Source organism: Pleurodeles waltl, chromosome 2_2, assembly GCF_031143425.1.
Source record: "Pleurodeles waltl isolate 20211129_DDA chromosome 2_2, aPleWal1.hap1.20221129, whole genome shotgun sequence".
NCBI classification, from domain to species: Eukaryota; Metazoa; Chordata; class Amphibia; order Caudata; family Salamandridae; genus Pleurodeles; species Pleurodeles waltl.
Window position 1 is genome coordinate 681,750,324 of NC_090439.1, and position 21,257 is coordinate 681,771,580.

Here is a 21,257-nt window from a genome sequence, read left to right on the forward strand (position 1 = left end):
ACCCTCACCCCCTCAATGTTCTCGTTGTGCACATTTCTTGTTAATTTGCGGGGTTTTTAGAGCTGTCAACGTTTTACAAAATGCAGAATAAATACAAAACACACACTGTGCATTGCTTAGAAAACACTAGGAATGTCGGGTGCGCAGCTGGAACGTGTGTTGAAAGTTGGAACGAGCAGGAGGTTGCTCAGCTCGTGAGTGGTTGACGACATTTCGCTTTGGTGTACTCACTATTATCGTTTGCATACCATGGAAGCAGCAGAGTCACCTCTAAGGCAAGGGCTTTAGGACCCGGGGGATGGCCTTCGTGGTGTTGAAGAGCATAGGCTGTGGAGCTCACGCCTCCCACCAAAATCCCGGTCGCTGGAGAGCAGACACATTCTCGGCTCCTGACAAGGATCTTGGGCTGGCAGAGGACACCTCGCCCACAGGCAAGTGGAGCCGTTTCAGAAACGGCCTCGGTGGGAGCGTGGACGGCACAACGAAGGTATTTGATCCCTGTTTCTGTAAAACCGGTTTGTCCAGATGTGCCTTCCGACTGAAGGCTAAGGCTGCAGGGTTTCAGCACCTCGCAACGCGGACAGCGCTCATTCGCAATCCATCTGTGTACCTCATTCTTTCTTCTCTCTTCCCCGTTGCGGCTGTTTTGCTAAATCCTTCACTCCTTGGCAGACATTCTAAGTACTAGATGCGAAGAAGGGTCTGTCAGAAAAAAAAAACAATGCGCTGAAAAGCTGGGAATGGGTCCGCCTACACCCAATGGTCAGAGATGGGGCAACATTCTTAAAGTTCATATTATTCACAGCCCCAAACAAAGGGCGTGAGGCCGGGACCTCACATCCTCCAGACCCGGCGGAACAATTACATGAATGATTGGTGCTTTCTGCCACCCAGCCCCTCCCCTGCCACCACACAGAAGCAGATGGGGCGCCTGCCAAACAGCAGCACTCCTTCTCAGCTCTGCTCGCTCCCCCTGGCAGCCGGGACCGGCGAAGAGAGCCGGGGTGACAGGTGAGTGCTGCTGCGAGGTGGCCTGTGCTGGGGAGGTCCCCTGTTGTCGCTAAGGAATGGAAAGAGAATGCAAATATCTGCAAATACCTCTTCTGTTTCATTGTGCCTGCTCTGATGTGTATACCATGTTGCACATTTTTATGCATAATTGTTTATTCATTGGGCAGAGGGCGTAATGTTAACGGTGAATTAATTTGGTGATTTAAAAAAATACACGTAACAGGAAAAATGCAAACATGTTGAAGAGCATTCGGGCCACAAGTATAACGTCCCTTACACACACAAAAAGCATAGACGGATGTGTACAAAGAGTCACCACAAACAGGCCCATTCACACTATGAAAAACGTGCATAAAGGTGCTATGCAGGAGCACGCCTTCATTCGTTCACTGCCACAAAACACTGGCACATGTTCACTTATACATTCACACGAATACACAAGGACCTTATAAAAACACACAGATATCACAACTGCTCTACGGCGACAAGAAGACAAACACACCGACATATTGTCACACAAACACATAAGGACCAGACAAAACACACAGAGCTACACGCACAGATATGCACAGACCTGTGGATACAAACCACACACATGCTTACTCACACAAAATCACGGGAAGGAAGATTGATTTGTTTTGATATGCCCGACGAAAAAATGCTCACTTCTAGATGTTGTTGTCATGCCAATACTCTCGCTAGCACCAACAGCGATGCAACTCACGCATTTTGACAACCTTTGTAGCGCGCTGCGTTGTGAGGGTGAACAACTTCACTGTAGAAAAGTATATGAAGCCATAAAACTGTCTGCGCCCAGAACACAAAGGAGCCCAACATGCAGAATACAGGCACAGGGGGCAGGGAAGGCGACATGTGAATAGAATCAATCACAGCAGAGGGCAGAGCCCATCCAATCTGCAAATGAATACCGCCTCCTCTCTCGCACACACTATTCACGGGCCGTGGACCAGCAGCTGCCTGCTGAAAACGTGCCGGGCCAGTAATGAAGCAGATGCGGTGCACGCACCGAGGGCACGCATTCATCACGCAATTCATTTACATGAGCCGGGAGATGGGCAGAGGGTCTACGTGCACACGCCTGAGCCCAGGGAATCAAATCCCAAAGTCTGCTGTTTGTCACGCGCAGCTGTTCCTCAGTGGTTGGGATTTTGGTTGTGACACGCTGCCCCATGTCCTCATGTTTAGGGCTGTTGGAGGCGATAGCTGTCTCAATCATGTTTTTGGTGGGGAGAAGGGGAAGGAGTTGAGGTGATGAGCTGTCTCATTCATGTTGGAAAGAGGGGTGAAAGGTTGGAGGTGATAGGCTGCCCCAGTCATGTTTTTTTGGGTGGGGTTGAGGGTGGAGGGGTGGAGGTGATAGGCTGCCCCAGTTATGTTTTTGGGGCGGAGAGAGGGAGGTAGGTGATAGCCTTTCTAGCTCATGTTGGGCAGTGCTTTAAATGGGCCGGTACTGTCCGGTACTGAGTACCGGCACTTTTTTATTTTGAGAAGGAGAGTACCGGCACATCTCAAGAAAAACGTAATACTTTTAATTGGAGAGTACCGGCACGTCTCAGAAACAAGCAGGTACTCTGGTTGAGAGTACCCACACTTCTATTTTTCCATTTCAAGCACTGATGTTGGGGGGTGTAGGGTCAGAGGTGATAGCTGTCCCAGTCATGTTTCTAGGGTGGAGGGCTGGAGGTTGTGGGCTGTCCTAGTCATGTTTGGGGGTGGAGAGTTTGAGGTGATAGAGTGTCCCGGTTATGTTGGGTGTGGAGGATAAGTGGTGATAGGCTATTTTTGGGTTGGAAGTTTGGAGGTACTGGACTGTATAAGGTGTGTTTAGGGGGTTGAGGGTTGGAGGTCTTATGCCGCCCCAGTCATTTTTACAGTGTTTGAAGTGAAAAGTGGTCCTTTTGCTTGTCATACACAGGCTCATTCATGAATATTGGTGTTGGAGTTCATGTGCTCTCCCAATCATGGTTCAAATATTGGAGGTGGTATGACGTTCCAGCACATTTGGGTTGTTGGAGTCCATGGGTTGTTACATGCATGTTTAGGGGTGTTGGAGGTTATTCACTATTCAAGCCCTGTTTGTGGGGTTGTGGTCATATCTTTCCAAAGTATGTTTGGGGTAGTTAGAGGTGATAGAAAGTGCTAGTGATGTTTGGGGTGGTTCAAGGAAATGTTCTGTCCAGTTCCGAGTGAGAGTGTTGGAGGTGATACCCAGTTCCAGATGTTGGAGGTGATAGGATGCTGCTGTCACAGTTGGCAACATCACAGTTCTATCACGAGCATCCCTCTCCCGGGAGCCCAGCACAGCTGATTGAATATTCATGAACTGTCAGGCCTGGACCATTCAGCTACGTATGTCATTCATGGACTAAACAGCATCAGGTCATTCGAGGGAATTATAATTGGTCCTTTAGGAGATTATTCATTGAATTGACTTGACCAAAAATATTTCGTTTCCCACTATTTACACTCGTTTTTGTATTCCAACATTGTCATGGTTTATGACATTTTCTTCCACCTCATTTCGCAGTAAGTTATTCGAGATCACTGCTATGTGTCACAGAGATTACATAATTTTGTGTGGCTAGTGGGACTTTTGTGACTTAGCCCTGAAGGCTCCCGTCTCAGGCAGTCACAGTACACTATTTCTGTTTTTTGCTCAGGTGTCTCTGAGGTCTGCTTAGCGGCGTGTCACAGCTGAGATTATCGCAGTACAGTTCATGTCATTTTCTTCATTGTACAATGGTCAGTACAGGTGCATAAAAGACTGAAGAAGCAGTCTTATTTATTTAAAGAAAACGACATGGTCTTTGAGAATAATTCTATCTGATCTGTCAAATTGCACATATGATGCAAACTATGATGAAACAGGTCATAATGGACCACCATTCTAAATTAATTAAAGCTGGCATAACCCTATATCTCAATGATCTACTTTTACCTTCGTGTAAAGAAACAGAGAGATGTCTCCAGAGTAGAACGAGGCTGTTGCAGTATTTCCATTGCTTCGTGTTGGGGCAGCACATGCGTGGGTACATGCAGTCTGTAGATGTGCACTGTGAACAGCAACAGTCATCACCCCTTGTGAAAGTAAAGTTGCTGGACAGTGCGGTTGGGCTTCGGAGGAGGGAGCTACCTTTGGTGCAGCTGCTGCAGGGGCAGCGTGGACCAGAGCCGTGAGTGATCCTTTGAATCCCAACATGGCTGCAATTTACTACCCCGAAAGCAGCCTAAGGTGCCATTTTCCCCGATTGTTCCAAGGTCCATGGCATCCGGGTTACTTTACGTTTGGGCTTAAAGGGTGATAACGAAATTTCATGGGCAAATGGTGGACAGACTGTGGTTTTGGTTGCCACCGGCAAGCTGCCACACGTGGTTGTCCGTCCGTTCGAGTGAACCAGTGCGTACAGGAGATGTGTTTCACAGAGGCGGGGTCTGGACCGGGCTACAGGGGGAGACATTCAGGTTGTATCTCAGCGACTTTTCTCTTCACTACAGTTGAGAGTCATGACATCGTCAGCTAAGGTTGATTGCGAGGGTTGAGCCCTCATACAGATGGGTTCATCAAAACGTATCTGTTTCGTATGACCTTGAAGTTTGTGGCTTGCAGGGAAAGTAACACCTGGACGTCTCCGTGGAAGGTGGTCGGTGGATGGGTTTGGCTGGGATTATTCTGGGTCATGTTTCAGACCAGCAGAATGATTCTGACACCTATTTACAATTCAGGGGGACAGCAGCTCACAGCCCGATGCAGCCTGACTTCAGTTACTTTTATCTATCACCACTCCATCGGATCAACAAAAATGTTTGACGTTTGCGGTTGCTACAGGTAACCTATGAAGCAACACTTTCCAAATATTTAAAATGCACAATTGTGACAATCGTCAACCAAGTGGGTGGCGGAAGTATCACGCCATCTGGGACGATGGAACTGCCGAATAGTCATTTTGCTTGAGAGGAGACAGGCTTGTGATCTGGCCTGGCCTCATCAACTGGAGCAATCACCCAACACAAAACATTTGTTCATCTTCACAGACAGAAATTAACGAAGGCAGCAGCTTTTTCAGAAACCCGAATATCCAAAGGAAGATTATTTAGTAGAAGAAAAAAGCCTTAGAAAAGAGTATCGCAGGGATATTTGTTCACAAACGTTTAAATTATTTGTTGAAGGCAGGTTAGTTCAAAGATACTTCAGAAATCGGTCATTTCTTGCATTTCATCACACTTACCGGTTTTGAAGTGGTCAGGGCTGGCTGACAGAAGCATGCAAGAAGTATTTCCTTCTAACTGAAGCAATTTTACTGAAAAAGTTGCTGCTCAGGAAGAAGAGCCACACAAACCTCCATTTAACCTTCATTAAAGAGGACAATATGAAATAGGCAAAACTTGTGATGGTGGTATCAGGGATGAAATACAGGTCACGCCACTGCACTCCTCCCTGATGCAGAAGCAGTCAGGCACACTCTACGTTGTGGCTGATTTGTTGGTCGAGCGCGCAAGTGCTTTGACCTGTTGTAAGTATTGTGGGCTTTTAACCACGTCCATGTCACGCCACCACTTTCACTCGTTCGTGGGTCTGACTTTCAAAAATCACTTGATGTCATTGGTAAATGCTTTACATTCGTCTCGCCTTGAGGCTGTTTTTGTCGCACCTTGCAGACTGCCCCTGTTACATGGATTATTGCAGGATTGTCGATATATTTCAGCGTAGGCAAACTATTTCTTTTGTCTCTCCCCTTTGTGCTGCATGGCGGCCATGGAGCTCACAGGGCAAACAGGCACAACAGTGTGAACTTGGTCTACGGTATAGGAGAGCTGGTCACATTGTTCACAGTTACTTAATCAGAGTAATTTATTGTGTCTCTCTCCTTAAAACACTTGAAATTGGTGAATGCTTTACATAAAACAGAAATCCTCAAAGCGGCTCTCCCGGCACAGCGGACAATGGGACAACCACCAAAACGTTTCCGACAATGTGCTATTTCTGCCTACATCATCTCTGGGTCCCCACACTAGGTTAGTGTGGACCCCAAAATAATAGCCCCTCCCACCATTCAATGTTTGTTTAATCTCTCTTATGGGTGGAACTTTTATTTTACATTTGGGAGTAGCTTGTGTTTTAAGGCCCTTGTTTGTAATATCATTATTATAGACCTGCTACCACTGAATATATGTAATGCACTATGCCCTCTAGGGTCTAAATATATTGTGTTACTATTTTCTTTTTGTGTGGTTATGTTCTCTGGGGGCTTATCATATAGTTACATGACCATGTTTCTTACAAATGCTATTTTCATTGCGGTGTCTGCTAGGGCTTTTCTATGTCATAGCAACATATTAAAATATTAGTTGATTGGGCACTTGTTTCATACTGCTTTACAGGGCATTACTCTTACAATTTTTTTTTGCTCATAACTCAGACTGTGGTGGTCCTAGGACAATGGGTCCACCTTCAAAATGCTCTTTCTGTCTACATCACCTCTGTGTCCCCACACTAGGTTAGTGGAGACCCCAAAATAATAACCCCTTCCACCATTCAGTGTTTTTTAAGCTTTCTCTTGGCTACAAGGTTTGTTTTACAGCTGGGAGAAGTTTTGTTTTAAAGGCCTTGTTTGCAATATCATTGCAGTAGGTCTGCTAGTCCTAAATATTACCGCTAGAGGCTAAGTATATGGTTACACTGCATTACTTTCTCCTGTTTTTTCATGGGTTTATTCTCTCTAGGGGCTAACAATATGGTTACATGACCATGTTTCTTACAAATTATATTTTTGTTATAGTGCTATGCAGGGGCTGTTTTGAGGGTTACAATCTAATGACAAAAATGTATTTTTGATAAAGGTTTATATGATAATTGTATATGTTTTAATAATCTCTCCTTATTACAATTATGACCATAATTCAGGCCAATTTAACATTCTTATTACTCTATGACTCTTTGAACACTCTTGATATGTTTGGGTGACCCTTCTAGTTTATATCTCCTCTGTGGCGGTCTTGTGTCTTTATTTGAGGAATAGTGTTAGCCAGCCAGAAACTCTGATGGTGGAGGGGTGAGAGTGGTATTCTATTGGAATTAGCATGGCAGATTTAAATTAGGATGCTAAATGTCAACATTTGTATTTTCTGCTGCAGATAGAGGAAAACCGTAAATGGAAGTGCTTTAGTTATATGCAGGGGCACTGGAATTATATGGCAGGAAAAGATAAATTTATGAGGCAGGATTGACCAATTTATGTGGCAAGAAAAGTCCACTTATGACTTTACAATACCAATAGTACTAAGTCAAGCAAATGCGATACTTATTGTATTGCAAATGCTTGTTTTAAGGTTGGAAGCAGTGAAATGTGTGTTCAAGTAAGAGGGCTAGCTGCAACACTTAACATGCTAAAGCAATTTTACCTACACCTTTTCACACTCTTAAAACTTTTAAGACAAGCATCTAGAAGGGTGAAGGTTCTATCTGTCAGTCAGTCTTCTGTCAGCAGCAACTTAACTCAGTTCTAGATGTATGTATGCTTAGCCTACTGAACTACTGCAAAATAATGGTTGCATTCTATTCTAATGTTTTATCATGTCTGTCACACGCAATAAGATAGCAACTATGTTAAACCAAGCGAACAGGAGCAAACATGAAAGGAAATGTGAAATAAACAGAAACAGTATTTTCTGTGTGCACTGAGTTAGACACCTTTTACAGAGTCTTTTTTATCAGAGGGAAATTCTGTGAATTGTGAGGGGCTGGAATGCACAACTCCTGCCAAACTGTAGTGCATTATATACATTGGTGCCTGAGATTGATTTCCAGGAGTCAGCTGTCTTGGGGAGGACTGGACTATAGTCTTTATGGGGCCATTTGGTGACTCTGGATTGTAGGATCGGTGCTTTTAGCCATTAAGGGTGTTTTTTAAGCAAGAATCTGATTGTGTGTTATGCCAATTCTTCTAAAAAATTGTGTTCTTGGACATTTTCCACACGGGATCCAGACCGCTTGTAGGGGCAAAGTTATGAAAAGTGGCGCATCATGTCATGATGCGCCACTTTTCTTGCGCCAGATTGCACTCCCCTAACGCACCATGGAAAAACTTACCCTAAAAGTAGTGGTTCAGGCAATTGTTATTCAGACACAATTCTTGTTTAGACAGTAGTTGTCAATACTTAGTTGTAGAGACTTTTTAGTTGTTTAGCAGTAGTGGTTCAGGCAAGTAGTGGTTTAGACCTTGTTCAGGATGTTTCCCACGGCACACACATGGTGGTGTTTGGGGGGGCACAATGGGGCACAAGAACAGTGGCGCATCATAACATGATGCACCACTTTTCATAAATTTGCCCCCATATGTCAGGACCTTTTTTATTTCTTCCAAAGTCTACCTAAGTCTGTAAAAAAGAGCGATTTGTGTTCCTCAATTATATTTATGTGTCTAATTTGTGTGTTGCATAAATGACTGAACATTTCATCACTACTATTTTATATGAAATAAATGGTTTAATTGTGTTATAAAACCAAAACAAAATTTTATGTGAATATTTTGCACTATCATGTGCAGCATGAGTTTGTCGGTAAATTGCAATATGTGTGATAACTCTTGTCTATTGGAATTATTGTTTTTGTGATAAAAATCAGCAGGCCAAACCCACTTATAATCGTTGAGTAAAAAATGCCTGTTAAATATAGGAGCATTTGGATTTTAGTATAGTAAGCACCAAAACCCACATTATTGCCTGTTCACAGGGAAAAATACTAAGGAGCTTATTTACATGCCCCTTGTGCCGCCGTAGCATAATATTTTTAAGCTACAGCAGCGCAAACAGTTTACAAACTGGCATTCAACCAGTTTGTAAAGCCTTGTGCCATGTTATACCTGTGCCAGGTATAATGTATGCAAGGTAGGTATTCCGCCGCTAAAGGGCGGCAGAAATGGTGCAGTGAAATCTACAAACATAACTTTTTTAACGCCCTGGGCAGGCGTTAAAGTGACACTGTGCTGTTTTCAATGGGGCCCTCTTTTCATTGTGGACAAGTGTCACATTTTGATACTAGTTCAGCAATGCGACAGTTTAGCTCCACAACTGCATCAGAATTACTGATGCAGCTGTGGACACTCTGTACCATAGAGCACAGTTCTGTAAATACAGCGCTCCCATGGCATCGTTAGGGGGGGGGCACAGGACAATGCAAGAAAAAAGGTGCATCGATGCATCATTTGTTTGTAAATGAGACCCTAAATAGGTTCTGTTTCCTACACCTATTAAATTATGTGCCCCACGATATTGTAATTTATCAGGTACAATAAATACCACACCTAATACTGACCAACCTCTAAAAAGAAGGAAAATCGACTCTTTGAGTCAGTGGAATTATCAAGTTGCCTTAAAATGCAATCATTGTTTTGAAAGCAAAATCTTATACAATTGTCTAACAAGCTGAAAACATTGATACACCCAATGTTGAAATATTTCTATGCACGATGCACACTTTTAGGGAGCCAGAACCCCACACTAGTTAGATCTACTCTGATCTCACATAAATAAGTGAAAGCATAGGAAGAAGTAGGACTGAAACAGATTAGCAAGACACTCTTCTCATGCCTGTTCGTCAGGTACCAATCTCCTGTAATGCCTGACAAATCGCCATTGTGATTGATGACCCAAGTTCTACCTTAACTCCCTACATATCTAAGTACTAACAATTGATAATAGTGAAAAAATGACTACGGAAGCAAGTAACAAATTACGCCGACTCTGTAGTGAGGAAATAAACTTTGATGTACATTTGCTTTTTGAACATTTTGAGACAGTTGAAAAAGGCACCAATGAGCTGGAAACTCCCATATTTTCTTTCAGACCTGACATTTTGGATACAAAGTCAATGAAAAAGTAAAATGAAGATAAAAGATGTTATGCAACCCTTAGTGTAAAATCTGGATATTAGGTATCTAGAAATGCTTAACAAACATCCACCTTGCAAAGCAAAAATGTGCACACAGTTTCCTGTGAAATAATGTTTCAGCGTATTGAAAATTATCGTGCACCTCGCGCACGGCTGTCTGCGTTGGTGCAAGACAGCTCATTGTGCCCCAGCGCAAGGAGCTGACAGCAACGCGCCATATAATGTTAAACATGGAGTATTCCTGCCCTTTCATGCAGAACAGCAAGGTGTCTTGCTGTGTTTCGTAAAAGTATGATAAATCTCGCCCTCAGTGTATCCGATGACCACCAAATGATTTACATTGGCTATAAACAGTTATTACTGCTCTTGAAGGCAGGTGATCTGTTTCTGTCGGCCTCTGATATTTAAAGGCCTTTGTTTGATTTTTTTAAACTTTGCATTAAATTGTCTTCTCTCTTACACTTACAACTATTCACTTTTCGAAATGACTTGCTTTGCTGTGAATTGTCTTGACTGTTATAATGAATGTATCAGTTCCTCTGTAGGAGTTGCTTCAGCACCCTCGCTAGACCGAACCATTTAATATTTTAAAATGTGACCTGGGCTTTACTCTGTTAAAATGGCTGCAGTGTGCACTGCTGTGTCCCTGATGTCATTTTAAAGGCAGCCCTGCTTTGGAGACTGTCTTTAAAATGTAAAGTTTATGCAAATTCGACTTTGGAATTAAAGGTACTTCCAAAGTTATTATCTACTTTATTGTTACATATAAGTCAACCCAAGGTCTCTCCTAGATGCCCCAGGGATGGAATGCCATGTAACTATAAGCATGGACATTTTAAACATATTTTATATGCTCTGGTGAGGGAAAAACTGCACCTTTCATTTTCCCCCATTGTAGAAAGTTAGCTCCATAGTATAAAATTGGAATATTTTTCATAAGCCTAAATATGGCTAGGAAGAAGCTAAAAATGCCATGAAAGGACTCAAATGAATGGTAATGATAAATACAACAACTTGTTATTGTTTATCATAACTGATACAGAAAATAAGTTATAAGACTTTCTTTACTGTAAGCCAAATTCCAGCCTGCTAGTGGTCTCTCCTGATTGGTCAGCCCTAAAGGGATTAGCCAGGCTGCTTTGATGAGGTGAAAAGTGGCCTGCACTGAGCAGAGGTTATCTGCTGGGGGAAGTAGGAAGATGGTGAAGCCAGGCCAGAAAAGGTGCTGGATAAATCAAGCTGGGGCTTACAAAAGAAGCTAGTCAGAAATTAATGCAACCAGGCCTGCCCTTTCACCCCAGTCCCCCACAGATAAATGGTGGACTTAGGAAAGGGATTTGCAGATGTCCAGAGGGGGAGGTAATGGAAATGAGCTATACCAGGATGCTGATTTAGTCAGATCTCACTGCTATGGAGGAAAGTAATCCAACTTGGAATGTTAAAGTGCAATGCTTTATGGGACAAAAAGATGCCACACTTTGGAGGAAGTTGTCATACTTCTGGGTGTCACCCTGCAGCTCATTGGACAAGGATGCCCACTGACAGTCTCCCAAGATAATTGAATAAAAATGTCTGGTCTGCATTAAAATTCAGATCTGCTGACTGCATTAAAATTCAGATCTGCTGACGGAAACCACAAGAAGAATGACTGCCCTTCTGAAACCCTGGTCTGCAACCCAGAGGACTACACAATGAAGTGCTGCTCCTGTTGCACATGAGAAGAACAGCCCAAAGGACGTTGCCTTGCTTTTGAAAGAGCTCTGGAGTAGACTCCCTGAAAGCAACAGGTTAAAAGAGCTTCCCTGCACCTGTTTCCTCAAAAATCCCCAGCCTGGTGTGTGTCTAGTGGACTTGCAAGGATTTGACCAGTTCCATTGTGAGAATTGTAATCCCAACATCCCAAGGAGCAACTCGGAGGACCTGGAACCTCGGATTGGGGTTGTGGATCACTTTCCTGGATCAAGAAACACTTCTGGAAGTAGGTGTGGAAGTGTTACATTGCAGACGGCTTGAACTCTTGACTGTGTCGAGTCATGTGCAACCTTCCCTTTGAACGCTATTTGCTTCTAAGCACTGGTTTTACTTTTAATCTTTAAAAATTCATATCTCTGGTTCCCTATATTGGATGTTTGTTGTTTCAGTGTCATTTTAAAGATAAAAAACATTTCCTATTTTTATAAATTGGTGTGGGATTTTTATTGTGTGTTGTGTTTAACTTATTCACATTATTGGTGTATTTAAATGCTGTAGATACCTATCTCCTAAGTTAAGCCTCAATGCTTGTTGCCAAGCTACCAGAGGTTGAGCCTGTGGCTACTTTGAGAGACCTGGACTGGACCTAACATTGTTTATGGGAATTATTGCTAGTGGTAGGTGCGTACTTACCTCTACTAATAACCAGCCTCCAACATAATTGGTGTTGAGCGGTGTGGATGTGGACTTATGTTTGAATTACGACATACAGTAAAGTGAGACAAGATCAGTAAAAAAACGCTAAATTGACTTAGAACAAAACGTTTGATTTTGAATATTTGAGATTTGGACAAAAATAGATTTTTAATCCATTGTTTTGATTTTTCCAAATTTGTTCTATTTCTGATTGCAAAGTCTGCGTGACCCAAAACTAGGGATACCATGGAGCTGGATCTGGCTAAAATGAACAAGCTCAAAGTGGCTGAGTTTAGGGTTCTGTGTAGGTCCAGTGGGCGACCTAATAACAAGCTTAGGAAAGCACAATTGATTAAGTCCCTTAAGGCCTGCGCACAGACATCTTCAGAGAAAGAAGGGGAGGGGAAGGTAACCCCTCCATTGACCTCCACCATGAGGAGGAGGACTTCCAGCACTAGGCTCATGATCTCAGCTAGAGGTGGGAGGAAAGGCTCGCCTCTCAAGGAACCAACACTGTTTCTTGCAGAGAGACAGCTTCAGGCTCAGTTGGAGGCCTTAGTAATAGAAAAGGAGAAACTATAACTGGAGAAGAAGAGGTGAGCAAAGTGAAGGAGTGGTGGCAGTGACAATGAGGAATTTTCTGAGCTACCCAGAGTGGGTAGGGGTCACCCTAGGCTCCCCAAGGGAATACTTCCAATCTACACAGAGGGTGATGATATTGACAAATGGTTGATTGCATTTGAGAAGGCATTTGAGATGCAAGAGTTCCACTCAAAGTATTGGGGTTAACTCCTGTGGGAACTGATTCCAATAGCTGGGAGGGATAGGCTCCTGACCCTACAGGGGGCTGAGGCAAAATCCTACTCTCATATGAAGCAGCGATTGGTCAAGAAATGTGGTTTAACCCCAGAACAGGACAGAGTGTAGTTCTGGGATACCCATAAAGTGAGCACACAGTCATGGGTGGTCTTCGTAGACGTCTCAGAGGGCTTGAGTATGGGTTACCGAGTGAGTACCTATTAGGGGCTGTACAGTTTGATTCTTAAAGAGCACATCCTGACTCATTGTGTACAAGAGAAGTTACGCCAGTATCTACTGGACTGAATGTTGTCCGGTCCCTGGGAATTGGAGGAGACAGCTAATGAGTGGATGAGAACCAGGGTGTCTAGCCAACACAAGGGAGGTGAGCAAAAGAAAGGAGGACAGGTCTTCTCCCAGGGGAAGGCCCAGTGGAAGGAAGGTCAAAAACGGAAGGAGTCCTGAAAAGGTCCCCATAAACCGGCACAAGTGGGTGGGACCCTGTGCCATACTACTTTCAAGAAGAAAGGGTACTTGGGGAAGAATTTTGATCCCTCAAAGGCAGAAATGTTTTGTGACCTAATTAAGGCAGGATAGTGTTTTAACTGTCACCTGCCAGGCCACAAAAAAGGAGATGCTGTTTTCAAAGTTAAGCCTCCCACTGGTGGCAGTCCACAGGATTGCTAGTGTAGGTGTAGGGGTGGAGATTGTCCCAGAGAGGGGAAGGGGTTAACAGCATCAACCTTAGTGTCCAGGGGTGAACTGGAAATTGCAACCCTGGCCAACTTGTCTCCCAGCATGGAGAGCTATAAGCAGATGCCTAAAAAAATGGGACTGAGGTTGAAGCTCTCAGAGGTACAGGAGCCAATGTGACCATGGTCACAGAGCAGCTGGTTTCTGCAGAGCAGATCATACCTGGTGTGTACCACCAGGTAAACTTTGAAGTCAGCGGAATCAAACTCCATCCCATGGCAATGGTGAGTTTGGAATGGGGGTGTGACAGGCCCTAAGTAGATAACTGTGTTTCCTACACTCTCAGTGAGGTGTCTACTGGGAAATGATCTTGAAGCTTCTGACTGGTCAGGAGTAGAGAGAATGGTCCATGCAAAGATGCTGGATCTCCCTGAGTGGTTACGTGCTGTGACCACTTCACAGGCTGCTCGGCAGGGAAATGCTGGACACTTTTACTCTGAAATATTGGGCCAAGTATCCAATGACAAGAGAAAGGGTACTGGGTCTGGTGAGCCAATCCAGGGTATTCCAGAGGTGCAGGAGGGTCTGACCTCTGAGAATGGTGTTTCACCCCTGCAAAATCTGCTCAACTTGGCAGAATTGACAGAAGCAGGTGGACCTACCAAAGAGGAGTTTTGCCAAGCACAGAGAGAGTGTCCCACTCGTGAGAGCTTGGGGCAGACTGCCTCCAGGCAAATCGAGGGTGCTGTAAGTGGATCCGATAAAGTTTACTGGGATGAGGGGGTCCTATAAACTGAGGCTAGAGACTTCAAGAAGGGAGCCACTGGGAGAATGGTGGTGCCTCAAAGTATAGAGACTTCCTCCTCACTCTGAGCCATGGAATCCACTTGGCAGGTCATTTGGGTGATAATAAGACTTGGAACTGGTTAGTATACCATTTCCATTGGCCCAACATGTCTGCCAAATTTAAGGAGTATTGTAGCTCCTGTGCAACTTGTCAGTCCAGTGGCAAGACAGGTGGCAAGCCAAAGGCTCTCTTGATACCTCTACCAGTGATTGGGACTCCCTGTGAGAGAGTGGGGATGGACATTGTTGGTCCCCTAGACTAATCAACTGCATTCAGGAACAGGTATATCTTGATGGTAGTGTAGCATGCCAGAAGGTACCCTGAGGCAATACCACTCAGAACAGTCAATGCACCTTCAGTGGCTAGGGCCCTATTTGGTGTGTTAACCAGAGTGGATTTCCCAAAGGAGGTTGTGTCAGATAGGGGCACACATGTCATGCCTAGCTATTTGAAATTGATGCGAGAAGAGTGTGTTTTTCCTACAAGTTCACCACCCCTTATCACCCCCAGACTAATTGTCTGGTGGAATGGTTCAACAAAACCCTGAAGGCTATGATCAATGGTTTGTCTGACAAACTCAGGAGGAGATGGGATGTTCACCTACCATTCCTACTGTTTACATTCAGGGAATTCCACAAAAGGGGTTGGTTTTTAGTCCCTTTGAATTGTTGTTTGGGCACCCTGTAAGAGGGCCATTGTGCCTGGTGAGAGAGTCTTGGGAGAAGCCTTTCAAAGACACCAAGGACAATGTTCTAGGCTATGTACTAGGCCTGCGATCTCGCAGGCCAAAGTGCATGTATAAGGCAAGCAGGAACTTCGAGGCCAGCGAAGAGCTCATGAAGCTCTGGTATGACCAGAGAACTACCATGCCTGAATACAAACCAGGTCAATTGGTGTGGGTGTGGGTGATGGAGCCTGTGGCTCCTAGGGCCCCCTAACAAATGGACTGGGCCCTACATAATCCAAGAAAAGAACAGTGAAGTTACCTACCTGGTAGGCTTTAACACCCTCTGCAACTTTCACAGGGTCCTGCATGTTAACAGGTTGGAACCCCACCAAGACAGGACAGACATGAACATGTTAATGGTCACAGATGAAAGAGGAGTGGAGGAAACACAGCCATTGCCAGACCTCCTCTATACCAGTGTGCAAGATGTATCAGTGGAGGGAGTTGTACTCTCAAATTGTCAGACCAACATCACAGAAACTGCAAGCAGGTGGTAGGGTAGTTTGCTTGTCTGTTTTCCCTGACCCCTGGGCTCACCACTTGGTGTGTCCATGACCTTGACACTGGTGACAACCTACCTGTCAAAAGTAAGATGTACAGGTTCTCTAACCAGGTCAGAGCCAGTATTAAAGCTGAGGTAGTTAAGATGCTGAAATTGTGGGGGGGTAATAGAGCCTTCTGACAGTCCATGGATCAATCCAGTGGTGCTGGTACCCAAACCTAATCCCCAGGGTGAAATATAGAATTGGGGTTCTGTGTGGACTACGGAGGACTGAATGCAGTCACCCTATTCCTAGAGCTAATGAGCTCATTGATAGGTTAAGGGCTGCTAAGCACCTGAGTACATTTGATTTGACTTCAGGCTACTGGCAGAATGCCCTAAGAAAAGGAGCAAAGGAGAGGTCAGCATTCTCCATACCAGGGGGACATTACCAATTTAAAGTAATGCTCTTTGGCTTAAAGAATGCCCCTGCCACCTTCCAAAGGTTGGTGAACAGGGTCTTGTCTGGGCTGGAGCAATTCAGTGCAGCTTATCTGGACGATATAGCTGTGTACAGTTCCACTTGGGAGGATCAACTGACCCACCTGAAGAAAGTGGTTCAGGTCCTGCAGCAGGCAGGCCTGACTACTAAGGCCAGTATGTGTTAAATAGGGCAGAATTCAGTTGTGCACCTGGGTCACTTTATATGTGGAGGCCATGTACAACCTCCCCAGGCTAAAATCCAAACCATTTGGGATTGGACTGCTCCTACCACCCAGACACAGGTCAGGGCCTTCCTTAGTCTGACTGGGTATAATAGAAGGTTTGTTCAACATTATGGGACCATTGTGGCTCCCCTAACAGAACTCACTTCTACAAAGAGGCCAAAGAGTGTCATGTGAACTGTAGAGTGTCAGAAGGCCTTTTTTAACACTTTTATTTGTTACCATTTCAAATGATACAAATTGTTATTCATGTTTTACTAACTTAGTGTGCAGACATACCACATTTCATCTCAACCTGCAATTGGGTTAGTGGTTCATACATTATGGTTCAACGAACTTGGAATAGTCCTCATTACATTCCCGTACTCAAGCATGGTAGTCCGCAAAGCAGGTGTCGTGGAAGCCGTGGATCCGCCGTGGCACAGCTGTGAGACAGGGAGCCATATTCCACCAGGTGCATCTTACTCAACACATAGAACAGAAAGCAATAAGTGCCCAGTGTCTGTGTTCTATTGTGTTCTATGTTTTTTGGTTTTTTTTTTGTCTCATCTCTAACGAAGGCAACAAACTAACCAATTAACTTGTCCAGATGTGTTGAACCTGACTGTGTTGTGTGTGGATGCACCCCAGGCCACAGCACTGCGTGTTCCTCATTGTATATCCATGTCCACTCATAAGGGGAGGGTCTTTCAGGGGTGGGCATGAGGGGGATCGCGGAGTGCTTCTCACTAGGTGTATGTATCTACAGGGGTGGGTCTGTGTGTGTATCATTCGTCTATCCCTCTCTGGATATGTTCCCGTCAAAATCCTCTTCTGTGGTTGCATCTAGGGTTTCCAAAGTCAGAAGGCCTTTGTTACTCAGAAAAATGCTATGTGTTCAGCACCAGTGTTGCTGGCCATGACTACACAAAGGAATTTGTAGTTCAGACAGATGCTACAGAGCATGGAATTGAGGCAGTGTTGGCACAGGTAAGTGAAGAGGGCTTTGACCAGCCAATTGCCTTCCTCAGCAGGTGACTGCTCCCCAGAGAGCAAAAATGGATTGCCATTCAAAAGGAAGACTTTGCTGTGGTTTGTCCCTGAAAAAGCTGAGACCATACTTGTTTGATACTCACTTTTGTGTTCAAAGTGACCACAGACCTCTCCGGTGGCTCATGCCAATGAAAGGGGGAGAATCCTAAATTGTTCAGGTGGTCCGTTTCCCTACAGGGTATGGACTTCACAGTAGAACACAGACCATGGGTGGCCCATGCTAATACAAATAGACTTTCCAGGTTTTTCCACTTAGCTGATGAGGACTACCAGGGTGTAGCTTAGTTACCCATCACCTTTCGTTTGGGAAGGGGGGCTATGTGAGAAAGTCACCCTTTTAGCATGTTAACCCCAATGTTTTTCTGATTGATACAGATGGTAACTGACCTTGACTCTGCCCTGGGCTCTGCTAAACAGGCCCAGGGCCAGTTCTCTGAAAATAAGGTATATGTTCCAATGTTATAATTCCAATTGGCATGACATACCCATTTAAGTCCCTAGTACTTAATAGGGCAAAGGGGATTCAAGCTACCTATCAGTTCCTAGTAGATAACAGGGCAGAGAAGTTTAGAGGCCCAGTATATTTCCTGCCCTGGCGTGTACACTGCTGTGTGTCTGCTGTCATTTTTAAAGGCAGCCCTGCTTTGCAGACTGTCTTTAAAAAGTAAAATGTGTGTAAATTTGACTATAAACTTAAAGGTACTTCCAAAGTTATAATCTACCTTATTTTTACATAAAAGTCACCTCCGAGGTCTCCCCTAGATGCCCCAGGGGTGGGGTGCCATGGAACTATTAGCAGAGACATCATAAAAAATATGTTATATGCCTTGGTGAGGGAAAAAGTGCACCTTTCATTTCCCCCCATTGTAGAAAGTTAGCTTCATAGTCTAAAATGTAATTATTTTGCATAAGCCTTAGTATGGCTAGAAAGAAGAAGCTAAAATACCATGAAAGGACTCAAATGAATGGCAATGATAAATGCAACAACTTGCCATTGTTGCATTTACCCTAACTGATACAGAAATGAGGTTATATACTTCCTTTGCTGTAAGCCAAATTCCAGCCTGCTAGTAGTCTCTCCGGATTGGTCAGCCCTAAAAGGATTAGCCAGGCTGCTTTGATGAGGTGATAAGTGGCCTGCACTGAGCAGAGGTTATCTGCTGAGGGAGATAGTCAGATGGAGAAGCCAGGAAGGGGCCTGGGTAAATCAAGTTTGGGATTTAAAAGGAAGCCAGTCAAAAAGGAATGCAGCCAGGCCTGCTCTCTCACCCCGTACCCTAAAGATAGATGGTGGGCTTAGGAAAGGAATTTCCAGATGTCCAGAGGGAGAGTTAATGGAAATTAGCTACACCAGTGGGTTGGTTTAACCAGATCTTACTCTATGTAGGAAAATCATCCATCTTTGAATGTTAAAGTGCAGTGTTTTATGGGACAAGAAGATGCCACACTTTGGAGGAAGTTGTCATACTTCTGGGTGGCACCCTGCAGCTCACTGGACAAGGATGCCCACTGACTGCCCCCAAGATGATTGAATAAAAGTGACTGATCTGCATTGGATTTCAGATCGACTGCCTGAAGCCACGAGAAGAAGAAGGACTGTCCTGCTGGAACCCTGGTCTGCAACCCAGAGGACTACACACTGAAGTACTGCTCCTGTGCACACTGGAACAACAGCCTCAAGGACTTTGCCTTTCTTTTAAAAGGACTCTGGAGTGGATTCCCTGAAAGCAACAGGTTCAAAGAGCTTCCCTGCACCAATGTCCACAAAAGTTCCCATCCTACAGTGCATCCAGTGGACTTGCAAGGATTTGGCCAGGTGCATTGTGGGAATTGCTGTCCTAATGTCCCAAGGAACAACTCAGAGATTCTGAAAACTTTCTGAAAACTTTGATTGGTGTTGTGGACCACTTTCCTGCATCAAGAAGCACTTCTGGAAGTAAGTGTAAAAGTGTTATATTGCAGATGGCTGGAACACTTTGTCCCAGTCCAGTGCAACCGTCTCTTTGAGTACTATTTGCTTCTAAGCAATAGTTCTACTTTTAATTTTCAAAAATTCATATCTCTGGTTCACTATTTTTGATTTGTCATTTTGGTGTCATTTTAAAAGTAAGAATATTGCAGATTTTCATAAATTGGTGTGGGATTTTAATTGTGTGTTATGTCTTACTTATTCACGGTATTGGTGTATTGTAATGCTTTACACACCTGTCTCCTAAGTTAAGCCTGACTGCTCGTTGCCAAGGTACCAGGGTTTGAGCCAGGGGGTATTTTGTGAGACCTTGACTGGACCTAACACTGTCTTGGGGCATTATTGCTAGTGGTAGGTGCGTACTTACCTCTACTAATTACCAGCCTCAAACACTGCTTAGTTTTTAGATTTTGTAATAAAACCCTTTAACTTTTCTTCTGATCTAGAATTTAATTATTGAGTATTCCTTTTAGTAATGATTATAACTCTTCAAAATGGATGCTGGATAGGGTGCCATGTTGTGCAGAACATCAGCAAAATTCCCCATCATACTTTAGATGCCGGCAACCATGCCCAACACAGTCAAGATGTAGCCACATACTTCTGACACTCTTTATCATACCATCCCCAGGCTAGCCGAGTGTTTTACTAACTGGAAGAATTTGCATATTCAGAGATGATTCCAGGAAAGGAATCCTTGTTCTCTAACTGATTACCACATTCATATGTCATGTGGCATTAGGAATTTCACTGACTATATCTAAAAGTCGTTAAGTCTAAATGCAAAGAAATGTCACTTTGAATTGAAAAGCAATTGGATCTGTAATATGACTTTTTTATTAAATGGATTTGTCAGATACATGATTAGCCACTCCTGAAGAAGGAATCAAAGTATTACAAATGGAAAACATCAGCATATCTAATAATCCCCCTTGATTTCATTAGCTGAATCATTCATATATTTCCTTTAGGCTACTACTAATTGTTTTTGAATGTAGCAATCTAGCACACTGATAGAAAACATATTTGTGCCCAAAACACTGCTGCTTCCACAACTGTGAGCCCCAGTAGACCCCCCTCAGGTGTTTTACAGAAGTGTGTTTGAATACCAGTTCAGTTATACAAGAATATTTTATGTATACATTAGTAGGAGCTACACCTTTATGCAGTGGTTATGTGTCCAAAATCTTGGTGTGTCAACTCTACTGTGGCAAGGAACGTTACCCACGTAGTATTACAAAAATGTTCTAAAATGTGCAAGTGTCAGCTTAAAGAATTTTTGAACAATGGGAGATGTTCCTAAATTCCTGAAACAATTTCATAGTACATTGTGGTCACAATAAAATGTCCTACAACACAGTTCAGAAACCCTATACGGCCTCCTTTTGAATTGTGACTTAAATGTCCTATCATTAGATGGTTGCTAGCGCCTTGACTGCTTCCTTAAATAGAAGAGTTGGCCTTACAAGTAGCCAATGTTGTGTGGCAAATTAATTGCAAAAGTTGCAATATATGACTGTCAACCCTACTTAACAAAGGCTTGCTCCCAGGGATGTGGAGAGAGGGCAGGCTTCCTCTCCATTAGCAAAGGAGCAAGCCTGCCTCCATACAACAGGTATGCAGTGGTGAATGCTACAGTTACATCCACACACAACCACACACACACAGATGTACACAC

The 21,257-nt window shown here is 43.9% G+C and overlaps 1 protein-coding gene across 2 annotated transcripts in view; it reads left to right on the forward strand.

Annotated features, from left to right (window-relative positions):
• The first annotated feature begins 350 nt into the window (after window positions 1-350).
• The window catches only part of CLVS1 (clavesin 1), a 553,645-nt gene continuing 532,738 nt past the window's right edge, over window positions 351-21,257 (forward strand). Inside the window, exon 1 of one of the 2 annotated variants that reach the window (XM_069220238.1) lies at window positions 351-1,011. The gene's annotated coding sequence lies outside the window, so the exon portion shown is untranslated. The remainder of the gene's footprint in view (window positions 1,012-21,257) is intronic. The other variant, XM_069220237.1, reaches the window with a different exon arrangement.